Source organism: Lepus europaeus, chromosome 12, assembly GCF_033115175.1.
Source record: "Lepus europaeus isolate LE1 chromosome 12, mLepTim1.pri, whole genome shotgun sequence".
Lineage (NCBI taxonomy): Eukaryota > Metazoa > Chordata > Mammalia > Lagomorpha > Leporidae > Lepus > Lepus europaeus.
Genome location: NC_084838.1, coordinates 60,108,512 through 60,127,989, shown reverse-complemented (window position 1 = coordinate 60,127,989; position 19,478 = coordinate 60,108,512). Strand labels below are relative to the sequence as shown.

Sequence of the window (19,478 nt, the reverse complement as noted above, 5' to 3'; positions counted from 1 at the left end):
GTTCTCAATTGCATTTTTTATTTCACTGACTGAAGATTTCATCTCCGGGGCCGGCGCCATGGCTCACTTGGTTAATCCTCCACCTGCGGCGCCAGCATCCCATATGGACATCAGGTTCTAGTCCCGGTTGCTCCTCTTTCAGTCCAGCTCTCTGCTATGGCCCGAGAAGGCAGTGGAGGATGGCCCAAGTGCTTGGGCCCCTGCACCCGCAAGGGAGACCCAAAAGAAGCACCTGGCTCCTGGCTTTAGATCGGTGCAGCACCGGCCACAGCGGCCATTTGGGATGTGAACCAACAGAAAGAAGACCTTTCTCCCTGTTTCTCTATCTATAACTCTACCTGTCAAGTAAATTTTAAAAATCTTTTAAAAAAATTTCATGTCCAAAATTTCTATTTGATTCTTAATAAGTTCTATTTCCTTAATCTTTTCATTCATGTCACTCATATTCCTCATTTCTGTCGTCTGTATTTTCTTGCATCTCATTGAGTTTCCTTACAATCATTATTTTGCATTCTGCCATTTTATAGATTTCCTTCAGTTCAGGATCTAATTCTTGTGTTCCTTCAGAAGCATCTTGCTATCTCGTTTCTTCAAGTCTCCTGTGTTACTACATTGATGTCTGCCCCATCTAATGAACTCTTCCCTTCCTTATGGAGTAGCTTTTATTGAGAAAGAATTTATGGTTTAGCTGGAATGCAGGGCCTCACTTGGCTTGTTGCTTCGGCTTTGATTCTATGTAAACCCAGGATCATAGTCTCTGAGTGATTTCTTGTCTTCACCAATGCCAGCTATGTCCATAAGTGACACAGTGGTCTAGCCTGCTGCAGTCTGTAGTACAGTTTTTCCTTGGGTGTGTATCTTTGGTCCACAGGGAGTTCAGTGCCAGACTCCCTGATGATTGAGATAGCCAGGGCCTTGTTCTTGGTGCTGAGAGGCGAACAGCTCTCCATGCTGAAGTAAAAGTCAGTGGGTGACTATGGAATTCCCCATTAGCTAAAACTGCAAGCAGTAGAGTATGCAGCAATTTCTTTCTACCTTGACATGGTAAGATGACAGCTCATAACCAGTAGCTGGCTGCACCATGTGGCTGGCTGGAGCGGTGTTTATCTTCTCTCCTCTTGTCCCAGGGAGTCTTCATTGTTTGTTTTCACTCCTTTACTGAAATTTTCCATCAGTCAGACCCCTGGAAACATAGTCTTTCCTTTGTTCTTTTCATATCCCAGAGCAGCTTCCATAAGTGTAGCTATACCTTGTTCAGCTACCTTGGATCCCCCAAGATTATATTCTTAATTTAGGAAACATGTTTCTAGTCCTAAAATCTGAACCCCTAAAACTTGGGAGTTTGTATTGTGATGAAGCAAGTTAAGCCACCACCTACGACACCAGCATTCCATATGAGAACTGGTTCCAGTCCCAGATGCTACACTTCCAATCCAATTCCCTGCTAGTGTGCCTGGGAAAGCAACAAAAGATGGCCCAAGTATTTGGGCCTCTGCCTTCCATGTGGGAGATCTGGATGGAGTTCCAGGCTCCTGACTTAGGGCTCAGCCCTGCCATTGCAGTTATTTGAGGAGTGAACCAAGGGATGGAAGACTGGTAAATCTATCTCTTTCTGCTTTTCAAATAAGTAAGTCAATTTTTTTAAAAAAAAAATCTGACCTTGGAGATGGGTAAGTCCAACAGAAATCGAAGAACCACTACTCTGCACACCTTTGGAATAGACAGCACTGCAACTATTCACTTTCAGATCAGGCATAAACACTTCAAGGAGTAAATTTTAAATCAAAGGTGGAAGTGAGAAAATATTATAAACCTATACTAAGAAAGATTAAAGAGATATCAGTACAATTTTTTACTCCCAAGGCAATACAAAATGTCTTGTGATAGAACACAGAATGCAAAAAGCATACAAATAACTCAGGATCCTTGGAATAGCTCAGAACAGATCTTATCATTTGGCAATAGGCTTTGAAGAAAAAAGAAAATAAAGTTTTGAGTCAACAAGTCATCACTAACATGATTACATGATCTACAACAGTGGTTTCATTAAGGAATCGAGTACATACTGACCAGCATACATTTCCATTTGCTTGCTAAAGTTTCATCCCCTTTCCTCATACTAAACTTGTGAAACAAGTGAAAATTGATTTGAGGGGTTGGATGATCCCAGGAAAACTTCCCATAGGAAAAAAGATTTCCACAAGTGCCCCAATGTTCTAGAGTAACACAGGATAAGGGAGTTCACTTATTTCCCAAGCTAAACACCATAGTAAGTGCCAACAGTCAAGTTATGAACTCAGGGAAAGAGTAGTCGTAAGTACAATGCCTGTGTCATCCTACCAGAAAATGCGCATGTTCCAATTGCTCCAGTGTTAGAAATTGCACCAATTTCTCCATGTCACAAAGCAGCCAACTCTCAAGCGTTCTTGTTAAAGAGAAACAGAACTCAGAATGTGCTCAGTTTTTCCATGTCTTTGTTTTTCATTAGCAGTCTGGCCTTGTGTTTTTCAAAACATCCCCTCCTTCCCATTACTTTTAATAAGATCCATGTAAAAAATTTTTTTAAAAAAACCTTCAACATTAACATCATCTTGTTAAGAGAAAAAGAAAAATTCCCTAACAAAATTGAAAAATAATCGTAAGTTCTCCCTATTCTTTGAGGGAAAGAATAACAAAAAGGAGTGCTGTTTTGGTATCTTCTGATCTTCCCAGCATGCAAGGGCTGGAAAGTGGAATCACTTAAATAACAACTCAGATTGTTTTTCCTCACAAAGTAGAATAATAGTGGGAACATTTTTGTGACTCCAAGGAAGCAAATGTTTCTAATTAGTGAGCAAGACCAGGGGATGTAGCTGCCCTGGGTGTATAAGCAAAGCAGGATAGCCAGAATTCCGTTTGGGAAGGTTGCCACCTACTGAAGAACATGCAGTACTACAGCCTTTTTTTTTTTTTTTTTTTTTTTAAGATGTATTTATTTGAAAGGCAGAGTTACAGGGAGAAAAGCAGAGTCAAAGAGAGAAGGAGAGACAGAGAGAGATCTTCAATGCCCAGTGGCCATAACAGTTTGAGGTAGGCCAAATCCAAGAGCCTAGGACTCCATCAAGGTCTCCCACATTGCTGGCAGGGGCTCCAGCCCTTGGGCCATCCTCCACTGCTTTCCCAGGTACATTAGAAAGGAGCTGGGTTGGAAGTAGAGAAAATGGGACTGGAATTGGTACTCATATGGAATGGCAGTGTTACAGGTAGCAGCTTAACTTGCTGCACCACAAGGCTGGCCCCCTACAGCTGGCTTTAAGAGAAAAAAAATTATGGGGTAATAAGGAAATAGCAGCTGGAAAAATCTTGTGAGCAGGCTGAGACTTTGAAAAGAAGGCAAGAAGCAGGTATGCATCATCTTGGCAGGCTATCGCTACACCTGGGGTCAGGCTGGAAGGCTTTATGTAGAACAGGTCTACCTGGGCCTTAGGGGTCATTCAGGGTTAGCAAAGGAGTGAAGAGAGTTTGAGAGGTGAAAACCTTTTGGGCACAGATACACAGTTGAGAAATCCTGCTGGATTGGCGAGTTTCTCATTAACAACAAAATACCAAAGACAAGCTACTTAAAGAATGAAGGAGGTTTGTTTCTACTCCTGGTTTTGGAGGTTCACAGTCCAAGACTGGGAGGGCCCCATAGACTCAGAGCATCACAGGCAAAAGGGAGCACTCATGCTTGTGCCCTTATAAAGGCACAACTCAGTCATGGGCTCCACCTTCACAAGCTACACCAAGCTCAGCACTTCCCATAGGTCCCACCTTTAAACACCAGACCTGGATTAAGTTCCCACCCTCTTAGTACCATTAATGTAAAACTTTGGGATCTAAACCTTTCACAAGTAGGAATTTAAACCCAAATGAATACACCAATCACAGCAGCCATAAAGACAGCATCCAGAAAGCAGGTGACACTGGCTGTGGAAGATTGTTTGCACTGGGAACTTGTAGGATGAGCTAGGGCTTTTCCCCAAGGATGAAAGGAAATCATTGAAAATTTATTACAGCATCAGCAAATGACCCTCAATTAAGAACCAAAGGAACAGGAAAATGGAGCTCATTGAGAAATGCATGGTAAACCTATGACTGGAATTGGAAGTTGCCTTGAAGAAAGCTATTGAGATTAAAGATTAACACAGTAGCAGGTATTTGGCACAGCAGCTAAGAATCCACCAACTGAGACACCCACATCCCATATTGCACTGTCACTGTCTGGGTACGAGTCCTGGCTCTGCTTCCAATTCTACCTTCTGCTAATGTGCACCTTGGGAGGCTGCAGATGATGGCCCAAATAGTTTGGCCCTGCCACCTATATGGGAAACCCAGATTAAGGTCCAAGATCCTGGTCCCAGCCTCAACTATTGCAGGCATTTGGGGAGTGAACCAGTGGATGGAAGATCTCTGTTGGTTTCTCAAATAATTGAAAATAAGCAATAATTTTAAATAAATGTTGACACAAAGATTTGACAGGTAAAACGGTGACTTTAAAATGTCCCCTGTGCCACAATCCTCTAATGGTGTTAGGAGCTACAACAGCTGAGGCTACCCCAAGATTTATCAATATTAGAACCCACTCTGCCCCTGTAAGACAACAAAGTCCCCTTCCTGCCCACATATACACCTCTTTCTCAGCCCCTGTGGAAGCAATGCGCCCATATTTCTACCTCATTCATTTGCTTTAAATATATTAACTGAAAGAATTCCAAGACAGCTGAATAGGGAAAAGACATGCTGCTTTTGACTAGTGGAAAATAACAGAAGAAAAGTAGAGGAAGCGCATTCCTGGGGGTGAGTTGGAGAGTTTACAGTGGAAAGTTTGCAGAAGAAAGAGTGGTAGAGCAGTATGGAAGGTGTGGATGCACAGCAAGAAACAGGGACACCACACACGATCCCTGCAGCTGGGGACTGGAAGACACGCCAGCCTTGGAGAGCAAGGCGAGAGCAGCCACTGATGATACTGCCCGAGGGACAGCCTTGCAGACCACACTTTTAGTCGGGCCTTGAGCCATAACAGAGGGCAGGGTAACCACATATCCCAGCAAAAGAAAATCATGTTTTATTCTCCCCATAGCCCCATTAAGGGTGCCCAGCAACTGGAGGGGAGAAGGCGCCATCTTGACATGAGTAGAGGCTGCAGTGGCTCTCCTGCACACCTGTGACCACGGGATTTTACCAGAAGGAAAGATATGCATCCTGCACCAACTTTGAGTCTACCCGAGAGAGTTGACAGCAGGCTGGGCACCCACTTAGGACTGTGAGGTGCCCCCATCCACTCATTATATCACAGGTTCCAGGGCTCAGACTGCCAAAGCAGAGCACCCACAGGCAGCCGACTCTAGGAACATCTTTGCTCTTTCTGTGGATGGGGCAGTCTTGCAAATCTGAGCAGATCCTCTGTACCCTGTGACTGTGGAGGCTTTGCATGCTGTGACTTTGGGAATTCTGTGACTGCATAATAGGGCACAGAGTGTATCTGGGTCTCTGGGCAATAACTGTGTCTGGGTTGAGAGACTCGGTGTTCCCCAATGGCCTTATGTGGGTCATTGTGGAGAGTTCCTGGCTCACACTGGAGACCACACAGATCCTTTATGTGATTCTTAATGCAGTGCAGATGAGTATTGCACCCACTGTGGGCTAACCTGGGACATTGATCACCTTGGAAGAGAGACGCTAAGGTTGGCAGTACACTATCAGGCATGATCACACCCTCTCCCCTGCAGACAACAGAAGAGGAGATCTACCAAGCCCAACTTTGGTGTTACCCTGGTTTCTCACCCTACCCTTGAGCACTGACCAGAGCTCCTTGGACCCTCCTAGCACAGGTTTCTAGATATTGACTGAAGGAGCAAACACTCCACTAAGCCACAGAGGCATAGTTCAAAGAAAAAGCCATCAGAGCAGAAAACCAAATGTTTTCATAAATGCCTAAAAATAAACACAGAAATACAAGAAAGAAGGACAAGGAAGACAATAGGACTCCCCAAAAGGAACACAATACTTAATATTAACCTGTGAAGATGAAAACATTGATGAAATGCTTGAAAGTGGATTCAAGAGAATAAAATTACTCAAAAAGAGAAACAAATTTATGAGATAAAGAAATTCATTCACAGTATTATGAAAAATTTTGCTTAGATACTGAAGAGGAATCAAACTGATATTAGAAATGAAGCATTCATTATGTCAAATAGAAAATACACTGGAAAGCTTTAACAACAGAACTGGTAAGGCAGAAGAAAAAATATCTGAGCTAGAAGACAAATGCTTGGAAATATCTCAGACAAAAAAAAGAAATCAGAAAAGTTTAAAATAGTGTTCAAGATTTATGGGATACTATCAAGCAACCCAACATATGGGTCTTAGGAGCTCCTGAAGGTGTGGAAAGAGAATAGATTAGAAGGCCTATTCAATGAAATAATAACAGAAAACTTTCCTAATTTGGAGAAATACAGAGACATCCAAATACACAAAGCACGCAGAATTGTGTGACATGGCCAGAAAAAAGCTTTGCCAGGACTCTTTGTAGTCACACTTTCAATAGTAAAACATAAAGAAAAGATTATAAGATGTGTAAGAGAAATGCCAGATTACCTTCAGAGGATCTCCAATTAGACTCACAGCTGATATCTTATCAGAAACTCTACAGACCAGCACAGAATGGAAAGACATAGCCCAAGTAATAAAAGAAAAAAAACTGTCAACCCAGAATACTGCACCCTTCAAAGCTCTCATTTATGAAAGAAGGTGAAATAAAGACCTTCTATAACAGAAATTTTAAGAATTTGTCACATAAAGATGTGCTACACACAGAAACACAGAAAGATAGATATCATTATGAAAGAATGTGAAGGCAGAAAATCTCAAAGTACAAGGGAAATCCAAAACAACCAACAGGAATATTTACAGAAAAATGGCAAAGCAAGTTGTTACTTATCAATAGTAACCTTGAATGTAAATGGCCTAAATGCTCCAACTGAAAGATACATACTGGTTGAATGGATTAAAAAACAAGACCTATCTATTTGCTGCCTAGGTATCACCAACAAAGATACCCACAGACTGAAAGTCAAAGGATGGAAAAAGATATTATCCCATGCTAATGGAGCACAAAAATGAGCAGGTGTAGCCATCACAATATCAGACAAAATAGACAAATACAAGAGCTGTTAAAAAAGACAAAGACGACCATTATGTAATGATTAGGGATCAATTCAACAGGAAGATGTGACTATAATAAACATATATGCACCCAATGCCAGCACACCAGGCTATTTAAAACAAATATTAATATATCTAAAGGAAGACACAGACTCCAATACAATAGCAATTGAGGACTTCAACACCCCACGTATATCGATGAACATATCAACTAGACAGAAAAAAAAACCAACCAACAAAGCAAATCCACACTATGGGCCAAATGGACCTGATATCTATGGAATCTTTCATCCCAGTTGCAGAATACACATTCTTTTCTTTAGTGCATGGAACTGTGTCTAAGATAGCTCACATACTAAGCAATAAATGAAGTCTCAGCAAATTCAAAAAATTGAAATAATACCATGCATATTTTCTGACAATAAATGAAGCTGGAAATTAACAATTCAAGAATTTTAATAACATATGCAAACACATGGAGACTGAACAACATGCCCCTGAACGAATAGTGGGTCATAGAAGAAATCAAAAGAGAAATAAAAAATTTCTAGAAATGAATAAAGATGACAAAACAACATGTCAAAACTTATGGGATACAGCAAAAGCAATGTTAAGAAGGAAGCTTATAGCAATTGATGCCCACATCAAGAACTGGAAAGACACTAAGTGAGGTATCAATGAATCTCAAGGACCTAGAAAAACCACAAACAAACCCAAATGAGCAAGACGAAAGAAATCATTAAAATTAGAAAATATACAAATTGATACTAAAAAAAAGATCAGTGAAATGAAGAGCTGGTTTTTTGAAAAAATTATAATTGATACACGATTGGTCCAACTAACCAAAAAAAAAGGGGGGGAGATCAAATTAAGAAAATCAGAGATGAAAAGGAAATGGAACAAATATCATAGAATCATCAGGAATTACTACAAAGAGCTGTATGCCAACAAATTGGGAAATCTAAAAGAAATGTATAGATTCCTGGACACACACAGTCTACCAAATTGAGTCATGAAGACACAGAAAACCTAAAATAGACCAATAACCAAGATAGGGATTGAATCAGAAATACACTTCCAATTAAGAAAAGCCCAGGACCAGATGGCTTCAACACTGAATTCAGACATTTAAAGAAGAACTAATTCCAATTCTTCTCAAGCTATTCAAAACAATTTAATGGGAAGAAATATTCCTAAACTCCTTCCATGAAGCCAGCATCACCCTAATTCCTAAACCAGAAAAAGAAACAAACAGAAAGACAACTATAGACCAATATCTCCAAAGAACATAGACACAAAAATCCTCAACAAAATACTAGATAATCAAATCCAACAACATATCAGAAAGATCATTCACCTGGACCAAATGGAATTTATCCCTGGTATGCAGGGATGGTTCAACATTTGCAAATTGGGTAAAGAAGGAACATTCCTCAACACAATCAAGGCAATTTATGACAAACCCATAGCCAGTGTCCTATTGAATGAAATAGAAAAAGTTAGAAGCATTCCCACTGAAATCTGGAACCTGACAAGAATGCCCATGCTCACCATGGTTATATAGTCCTGGAAGTTTTAGCCAGAGTCATTAAGCAAGAAAAAAAATTAAAGGGATACAAATCAGGAAGCAGGAAATCAATTTATCCCTGTTTGTAGACGACATGACCCAATATATAGCAAACCCAAAAGACTCCACTAAGAGACTATTGGAACTCACAAGAGTTAGGTAAAGCTGCAGGACATAAAATTAAACATAAAAATCAATAGCATCCATATACACAGACTATGCCATGGCTGATAAGGAACTTGTGTGATCAGTCCCATTCATAACAGCTACAAAAAAAAATTAAGTATCTTGGGATAAATTCAACCAAGGAGGCCAAAGATCTCTAGGAATAAAATTACAAAACATTTAAGAAATAGAAGGCACAAAAAAATGGAAAAACCTTCCATGTTTGTGGATTGGAAAAATTAATATCAAAATGTCCATACTACCAAAAGCAATTTATAAATACAATCCCAATCAAAATACCAATAACATTATTCTCAGGTCTAGAAAAAACAATGCTAAAATTCATATGGAAAAACAACAGACCTCAAATACCTAAAGCAAGCTTAAACAACAAAAACAAAGCTAGAGGCATCACAATACCAGACTTCAAGATTTGCTACAGGGCAATTATAATCAAAACAGCCTGATATTGGCACAGAAATAAACATGCAGAACTACATAACAGAATAGAATCCCCAGAAATCAATTCATACATCTACAGCCAACTAACCTGTGACAAAGAAGCTAAAATCAATCCTTGGAGAAAGGACAGTCTCTTCAACAAATGGTATTGCAAAAACTGGATCTCCACACATAGGAGTATGAAATAGGACCACTACCTTACACCTTATATAAAAATCAACTCAAAATGGATCAAGGATATAAATCTATGACCCGATACCATCAATTACTAGAGGAGAATATTGGGGAAACTCTGCAAGATATTGGCATAGAGAAAGACTTCTTGGAAAAGACCCCAGAAGCACAAGCAATCAAAGCAAAAATAGACAAATGGGATTACATCAAGCCAAGAAGCTTCTGTACTGAAAAGGAAACACAACACTCAACAAAGTAAAGAGGCAACCAACAGAAAGGGAGAAAATATTTGCAAACTATGCAACCAATAAAAGATTAAAATCCAGAATCTATAAAGAATTCATGAAATTCAACAACAATAAGACAAAAAATCCACTTAAGAGATGGGCAAAGGACTTGAACAGGCATTTTTTTTTCAACTTTTATTTAATTTCCAAAGTACAACTTTTGAATTATAGCAGCTTTTCCCCACATAACCTCCCTCCCACCTGCAACCATCCCATCTCCCACTACCTCTCCCATCCCATTCTTCAAGATTCATTTTTAAATATCTTTATATACAGAAGATCAACTTAGTATATACTAAGTAAAGATTTCAACAGACTGAACCCACAAAGTAAAGAGTACTGTTTGAGTAGTAGTTTTACCATTAATTCGCATAGTACAACACATTAAGGGCAGAGGTCCTACATGGGGAGCAGGTGCACAGTGACTCCTGTTGTTAACAATTGACACTCTTGTTTATGATGTCAGTAATCACTTGAGGCTCTTGTCATGACCTGCCAAGGCTATGGAAGCTTCTTGAGTTCACCAACTCCGATCTTATTTAGACAAGGCCATAATCCAAGTAGAAGTTCTCTCCTCCCTTCAGAGAAAGGTACCGCCTTCTTTGATGGCCTGTTGAACAGCCATTTTTAAAGAGAGGAAATTCAAATGGCCAAAAGACACATGAAAAAATTTTCAAGACCACTAGCCATCAAAACCACAGTGAGGTTTCATCTCACCCTAGTTGAAATCACTGTCATACAGAAAACACAATAAATGCTGATGAGGGCATGGGTGGAAAAGTACCCTATCCACCCTTGGTGGGAATGTAAACTAATAAAACCACTGTGGAAGAAGTATGGAGATACTTCCGAAATCTGAAAACAGATCTACCAAATGACCAAGCCATCCCACTCCAGGAATTTACCAAAATGAATTGAAATCAGCATATAAAAGAATTCTCTTTACCCCCATGTTTATTGCAGCTCAATGCACAATATCAAAGATATGAAATCAACCCAGATGTCCATCAGCTGATGAGTGGATAAAGAAATTATAGTAAATATATAGTATGGAATACTACTCAGCCATAGAAAGAATGAAATCCTGTTTTTTGCAACAAAATGGATGCAACTGAAAACCATTATACTTATTGTAATAAGCCAGTCCCATAAAAGACATGTTTTCCCTGATCTGTGATCAGAGTAAAAATATATATAATGTATATGAGCAAAATTGATATTTTTAGATTCAGTGATTATTTACTGTCCTTGTCTCTACTGTTGAGGAGCAGTGGTTTTTTTCTTCTTACTATTTAATTCTTTAGTGTAGAGTTAATCGAGTATAAAACTGAAAGTAGATCACTATACAATTGAAATAAGGAAGGAGGAGAGAGTGTTGGTGTGAAGGCGAGAGGGAGGGTATGGTATGGTGGGAAGTATCACTGTGCTCCTAAATCTGTATTCATGAAGTGCATGAAGTGCGCCTTAAAAAATTAAAAAATATGTTAACTGAATACCTATGATGTTCCTAGCCAGGAACATCATAGCATCATGTGAAAGGTATAAAGACAGATATGGTTACTGTAAATGTAGTCCAGCAGAGCAGGGAGACAGTTATTGACCATAAACATGGTGGGAGAAGGCATTCGGTACAGTGGTAAGCCATTTGGGATGACCACATCTCATACTGGAGTCCCTGGGTTTGAGTCCCAGCTCTACTCCCAATTCTAACTTCCTGCTAATATACATATTGGGAGACAGCTCAAGTACTGATGATGGCTCAAGTACTTGGGTACAAGCTACCCACATGAGAGACCTGGATTGAGTTCCAGGTTCCTGGCTTTGGCCTGGTGCACCTCTGGCTGTTGCAGATACTTAGGGAGTAAACCAGCAGATACAGTGTCACTTGTGGTATCCAGCTTACCTGAGTTCCTTTTTTTGCCAATGGAATAATGAATTATAGTTCAGAAAGATGAAAGTAAGGATAATAAAACAATAGTTTATTGAGATATGTACCAAGGAAGAACAGGTCAGTCCAGAGAGCACATGGTCTGCTGTGGGGATAATAAAGTAAAGTACATTCCAAGGTCCAGTTGGAAGAAAACATGGCACCCTTTCTTCCTGGCACCCTTTCTTCCTGGCACCCTTTCATGACTAAAGGTAGGAAGAGCATTGACCAGCGATGCTCATGATTGACATCTGGGAGTTATACACCTCTTGGACTCTGCAAAAGTCTATTACAAACTAGACTTTTCTACGTAGGTTTGGAGGCTGAATACTACGGAGACAAACACACCCAGAGTTCACCCAGCAGCGCAGGCTAGGCAGCATTCTAGAGTAACATTCTGTAACACTTGGTTGGTGGGTGAGACTGACAGGGGGTTAGGTCTAGGATTAGTGAGCCCACATACTCTGGAGGTTCCAGGTCTGAAGTCCCCAGGTGCATTCACAGTAGCATCTGGTCTCAACTCATATACTGTAACAAGTTAAAGTACAAAATGGGTGGGTCCCTGCCCGGTCCCTGCCCAGAGCAGGGCCCTCAGAGTCAGCCTTGGAGGAGAGTTTTGTGGTCCCTCCCTGGTCGTTCATGTCTAATTATGTGCCTGACAGAAGATCCCTGTTTCAAATAAACACAGTGAATGAATGAATAAATAAAATTTAAACACACACACAAGTGCTAGTATAAGAATGACCAGGATTCTGAATTCAGGGTTGTGAGAGCCTAAATAAAGGCAACTGAACCAGCCTGAGTGGAGGGAGGCATGAAAGGAGATTCTTACTGAGAAACAGTATTTGGCCAATGGGCATTGCCTTAATGGCTGCAGTCTTAGAGGATCACACGGCTTAGCGACCTCCAAACAGGTCCCATTTCTAAACATTGGCATTTCTTTGGGCAAATCATGTTAATTCTTGATTTCTATTTGCCTGTATGTAAAATGGGGAAAGTGGTGGGAATTAAGTAATAAAAATCCCCACAAAGTTCCTAGCATAATGACTGGAGCACAGAATACCCACAATAAATGCTAGCTGATTTTACTTTTTATTAATCCTCTCTGCCTTTATGCCAGGGTGTGGATGGTAAGGATGAAGGGAGAAAAGAGATTTGCATCTAAAAGCCCAAAACAGTTTTATGTTATTTATATGCAATGTTACTGAACTCTTAGATTCCATATAGATCATGGGCTCCATTATGATAGAGACACAAGCAAAAACTAAAACCCTCTTAAAGAACTTGCCAGAAACTGAACCATTCTTTTTAGCAATATCTAAGTGGAGAAATGTGTTCCAACCCAAGTTGAATTAACCAACAATTCCTATTGAGCTTTATACTTTGTAAATTGGAAACTGTTCACTATTTCCCACATATTCTATAGGTAAAAGTGATGCTTGGCACATGATAGACAGCAACTGAAACTTGGTCTTGACTGTTGGTTACTCCACCTGGAAAAGATTGTGCACTACCAGGTTCACTCCCTCTGCACAGCATGGGAAACTGTGGGAATCCAAATTATAAGACTAACTCAGATGGAGTAAATGCGCCTGGGCCCTAGACCTGCTTAATCACAGCTTCCTCTCTTAAGTCCCATTAAAGTACAGCTCCTAACTAGGGATGTTTTTTTTCCTCTACACCCTTTGCTATGTTCCCGGGGCCAATTTAAGTGGACAAAGCAAAACAAGCCACTGGCAGAGTTTCTGATGATCTCATTTATTTGAATCATTGGGTGATTCCTGCAAATATCTGCTTTGAATTTTTTAAATAAAGTGTGCAGGCTACCTAAAATGAAGTCTAGGATATTAAAATGATGTTATTCTGCACAAGTTACAAACACATGAGAAAACCCAATGCCTCTAAAAAGACTGGAGAAAGATATATTCAAAACGTGTAAACACGGATGGCTTTCCCATTTTTTACATTTTAATAATTTTTCAGATTCTCTTTGGTGTCTAAGTTTAACAAAGAGGAAAAGCTTTTTCTACGTAGGCTTTTAAAATGCACACAGCAGAGAGAAAATATGAACCTTCTCCTGGGCTTCAGGAAGGGCATTCACTTCCCACAGTTCCCAATAATTCTCCTTTACAGTTCAGCACCATGGAAATAACAGAGCAACGGGTGTAAATATCTTTTTCTCTTGCATTGCCTGTAACCAGTTCAATCCACTAAAAACCATTTCTGTCAATTACCGAACTGACCAAGGGGAAATTGTTTCTCAGAAAAAAGAACTTCGAGCTGCACTGCCGAATTGTTTGATAAAATAATTTGTTATAAATAGTAGTACTGGCCATGAGTAGACTGAAGTTCCATCCCCTGAATTTAAGTGACAAGTCTTCTGAAGAGTTCAGTGATTTCCAATACCATTTCAGTGGAGTGTTGCAACTCATAAGTGCTCCTAAGAAAGTAGCTCTTTTTCCTACTTTGACACTGAAACAATATAAAGGATTGGATTTTCAAATCCAGCTCATCAGAAATTAAGACCTTAACCTGTATCAGACTATTTGGAATAGGCAGAAAGCTTCAAGATTTCTAACACAGCTTTCTAGGACCTTTCAAGTCTCAGTAGGCATTATTTAACACGTGCCTGTTCACCTTTACGGAAGAGAGCCCTTCTATCACAGAACTTCTTTCTTTTCCTATAGTTGCATTGCTTATGTGACTTTCTAGGGAGCCATGTCTGATAAATCCACTGATTTCGGGTCTGTTTAACATGATCAGACAGACCAGGCACAGCCTGCTATGCTAAAAACATTCCCCAGTTAAGGACTCTCCCACTTTTAAATGCCATTAGTGTGGGGGCCGAAAGATCTGTCACAAACATGTTTGTGAGGAAATTTGACCAAGTCAGATTTCTTTCTAGGGAGTCTCAGTAAAAGGCAAACCATGGATTTCCCTTCCTTTCCTAACCATCAAAAGAAAAATCACTGGTTTTTACTTCTTTGTTTAAAAAGCTGTTTTTCTACTATCAAAAAAAAAAAAAAGTTGGGAGCCGGCATTGTGGTAGAGTGGGTTAAGTGGCCACTTGTGACACTAGTATCCCACATGGGAGTGCCAGTTAGAGTGCTAGATTGCTCTGCTTCTGATCCACTTTCCTGCTAACGTGCCTAGGAAGGTGGCAGAAGGATGGTGCTCTCTTGCAGCATGTTCAAGAAACCTAAGTCTGCTCACTCTAAGTACTCTGGTGATTTCTTTCACCATCCGTGACACTGGCCTTATGGGTGGCTTCCCATGACAATAAAGATGACCCTTGGTTGGAACACTGCACCTGGAGTCTCTCCCAATTGGTAGGGAACTTTTAGTCCCTGGCCAGATAGCATATCTGTGGTTTCCCAGATTGTGGTGACTCCAGTAACTGGAATGTCCCTTGGGGGCCCTGTAAGTTTATTGACTGTTACAAGAAAGGCCAAGTCCCTGAGAGATACAAAGCTTCCAAGCCATGGCAGCTCTCACCCTGCAATGTGCCTCGCCCCTCACTTGCACCAGATCTGTACTTCCTTGAGGACTCCCCTGAAAGCAATGCCTGATGTCACCCTGCAGGGGACCTGTGGTTCCTGTTTCACACCCTCCATAGCAGTCTGGTCCCAATGCATCCTGAGACAGTCTAGAATCTCAATGCCTAACTTATTCTAACAAGACTCCCTGGTGGGCACTGCAGATAAACTTACTTATGTATTACTGTACAAAAATTTGATCATCCATAAAGACTGCTGGAGGAGTGGGGGGCATTTAGCCTAGTGATATAGGTAGAAGAAAACAAGCTAGGTTAGCTTAGAACTTGGTAAACACACAGCTAAGGGTGTGTGTGTGTGTGTTGGGGGCTGCTACATGGTCAGGAGAGCAGCCTCTGATTACTAAGCAACACAAGGGCATGGTCTTAAGAGATACACTTTGCAAAAGCTAAATAGGGAACTTAAAGCACAAGCCTGTAGACTGTAACTTAACAGGTTAAGAGAAAAACCTGTGACTGTAAGCTAAGGAACCAAAGGCCATGAACAACCAAATAGGCGGCACTGGCTAAACCCTAGATAACACACCTGGGACCAGACACTGACCAAATGGGAGGAATGGGAGATAAGGCGGCAGGATGAGCTCACCACACAATGAACACTTTTCTTAAAGGACCTTATACAAATTTCCCGGAGTATAACACCTTCAGATTACTTCCTTTCAATGACTTTTTTCTTGCTGAGAAAAACACCTTCCAGATGCTTTCCCAGAAGTCTTCTCTCTTTATTTTTATTTGAAATAGAGGTCTTCCAGTTGCTGGTTCACTCTGGTTCACTCCCCAAATGACTGCAATGCCTGGAGCTAAGCTGATCTGAACCCAGGAGCTTCTTCAGGGTCTCCCATGTGGATGCAGAGGCCCAAGGACTTGAGCCATCTTCTACTGCTTTCCCAGGCCGTAGCAGAGAGCTGGATCAGAAGCGGAGCAGCCAGGACTGAAACCAGTGCCCACCTGAGATACCACAGCACAGGCCAGGGCTTTAATGCTTTCAATAAGGCCTTTGTTTCAAAAAGATCCCTCTCTCCAAACAACTGGGCTGCAAGAGCCAACTCTGTTCACTTCAATAGAACTTCGGCAAACATAGCCTTCGTATTGTTCATCAGCCTCAAATTTTGTCTTTGATAGAGCAAGTTCTTAGGGTTCTCATCAGCTGTAACACTAGAACTTAGGATGTCTGCATCTCACATCAGAGCGCCTGGGTTCAACTTTCAGCTCCAGACTCCCACTTCCTGCTGATGCAGAGTGTGGGAGGCAACGGTGATGGCTCAAGCAGTTGGGTTACTGCCACCCACATGGGAGACTTGTATTATATTCCTGACTCTAGTCTAACTCTGGCCATTGTGGGCACTTAAGAAGTGAACCAGCAGATGAGAACGCTTTTTCCCTCTCAAATAGGTTAAGGAAAAAAAAAAAACACTGCTGGGGATGGTATTGTGGCAGTTTAAGGCTTGTAACTCTGGCATCTCATATCAGAGCATGAGTTTGAGCAGAGTTTTGGATGCTCAGCTTCTGATCCAGCTTCCTGCTAATGGGCCTGGTACAGCAGCTGATGAGAGACCCAGTACTTGGGCCTCTGCCACCCAAGTGGAAGACCAGGATGGAATTCCAGGCTCCTGCCTTCAGCCTGGTCCAGACCTGACTATTGAGAGGCCATTTGGAGAGGGAACCAGCAGATGTCTGTCACTCCCAAATATATAATGTTTCAAAAATATATAAAAGACTGTTTTGGAAGTTTTTCATTTAAAACTATGGTCATCTTTCTAAGTATTTTCTTTGTAGTAATTGCCTAGCATCTACTGTACCAACATAGCATAATTTGTGAAACCTGGTATTGGACATACAGGGTTTCCTTCTTTGTTTTTGCTATTTCAAGCCACATTTTAAGAAATATGTGTGATGTCAAATAGTTTAATATGTCCATGATTATTCCAAGGATATGTTTACAGAAATGAAAAAGTCATATATATTCCTTCTGAATTCAGGCTAGTCTTGAAATTTCTACAAAAAACCTCTATGACTATTTCCTTGAGAAGAGTGCTTTTTTATCACTTAAATCACTAGGCAAAAACATTATCCATACTTATTTTTAATGACCTAGTACTGCATTTGTAATATAAGCTAGGTAATAAATATTTTCCAGAAAATTTCCATAAAATAAATCCACTTGATCAAGGTAAATATACAGCTTAATAGCTTTATAAATCTAACAGTCATGGGGTTTGGTTAGAGTTAAAGAATAAAATAAGTTTATAGCTTATACAGTTCTTTTTTCTTGGAACAAGAAGTTTCTCTGGTTCCCGGAGCATGTTTATAAACCTCTTCTAAAATTATAATTTATAACTGAAAGTTCTGTACAATACAGCTGCGTATCCCTCTGGCCCTGGTGCTTTATTACCTGATCTGTCTTGGAGGGTACTTTTTAAACATTTCTTTTCATCCACAAAGCTTATTTAATTTCCCTCTGCGTCTGGCCTCAATAATTCCCAAACTCTATTTCATCCTCATAGCTAACACACAAAATAAATCCCATCATCCTACATGCTCTCTGTCAAGGAGCATATTTATAGGGTCCATAAATCAATGAGAAGATCTGAAAATGATTTTTATTCTATTTAGAATTTATCCTATCCATGAGCCAAACTTTAGCCAATACTGAAATTCAGTTTTTCATCCCCAGTGGGAATATGCCTTTTTTTTTTTTTTTTTTTTTAGAATCTTAGGCCCATCTACAACAAAGGTGGCCATGTCTTAAAGAATTTCTTCTTAGAGAAGACCCCATTGCTATGGAGTTACTCATAGTATCCCAGGGCAATACGGATGGATCAGTTCAACAAGCATTTGTCAGGTCTTCTGACTTCAGAACTAATTGTAATAAGCAAATAATGGCTGCCTTTATTGGATTACTACAAAGCAAATGTGGAAGACAATCTCCTGGTAAGACCAGGAACCTGGGGCCGACTCTGTGGCAGAGGGTAGAACTGCCACCTGCAGTGCCAGCATCCTATATGGGTGCTGGTTCGAAACCTGGCTGCTCCACTTCCAATCCAGCTCTCTGCTATGGCCTGGGAAGATGGCCCAAGTCCTTGGGCCCCTGCACCCAACATGGGAGACCCAGAAGAAGCTCCTGGGTTCAGATCAGTGCAGCTCTGGCCAGTTGCAGGCATCTGGGGAGTGAACCAGCAGATGGAAGACCTCCCTCTCCCTCTCTGCCTCTCCTTCTCTCTGAAACTCTGCCTTTCGAATAAACAAATCTTAAAAAAAAAAAAAAAACACCAGTAACCTGAGCCCCCATCGTCAGTTGTGTGTTGCAGTTAATTCTGAGTGGATCAGTGTGAGAGCCTTTAGTGCAAGGTAGGCCCCTAGGACAGTCTCCACGGACCCTCGTGGACACACTCCCCTCCATCTAACTTGAGGACACAACGATGAGAGAGGCAAGGGGGAGATAGGATTTTGAATGTCTGGTGTTGAGTCCAAATGAAAGGAATCCCGTATCTACTGTGTACATGAAAAGGAAGTGAAACAGTACAACCTGGGCACTGAACTCAGAAAAAACCTGAACAAATGCCACTAATTTCCCAGGGGAAGTGCCAGGTTCAAGTGGGAGAGAAAGTCTCGATTGTTTGGATCAGAGATGTCACCCTGCACATCCCCAGCAATACAATCAAGTCACCATTTAGTTTTGATGCCTGGGAAATGAAAGTATGGATTCCCTCCTCTACACACACACACACACACACACAAGTAGATGGGCGTGGGAGGGGCGCTTCCTGTAGCCGTAGGGTACCATGTACACATTATACAGTGAACTTTGACCACAAGGTGTTAGCCATCTCTTTGAGGTTTCTTTTAGTTTTAAGTGGAAATGAAAAGCTTGAAAAGTCTAAAATTGTCCAAAATATTCAATTCAAAGCATTTAACAAAATAACCAATAATGTTCACCACTATTTATTGAAGGCTTATCCAGGTCTAGACAGTGCTAAGCACACCATAAGTAGCATTTTGTTTACTAAATATCAGGATTAAAAGTATAAAAGTTAAGTAGTACAAGGCTGTAAGATTAGCTTTCAAACAAAAACTATGTCTCATTTGTCTTTGCATTCTCAGGGTGCCCACAGAGCACACTCAATAAATGTTAAGCTAAATAATCTAAATCTACAG

General features: G+C 40.6%; 1 protein-coding gene across 9 annotated transcripts in view; it reads right to left on the bottom strand.

Annotated features, from left to right (window-relative positions):
• Positions 1-19,478, bottom strand: part of FREM1 (FRAS1 related extracellular matrix 1) — a 301,861-nt gene that overhangs the window by 279,829 nt on the left and 2,554 nt on the right. The window lies entirely within an intron of this gene.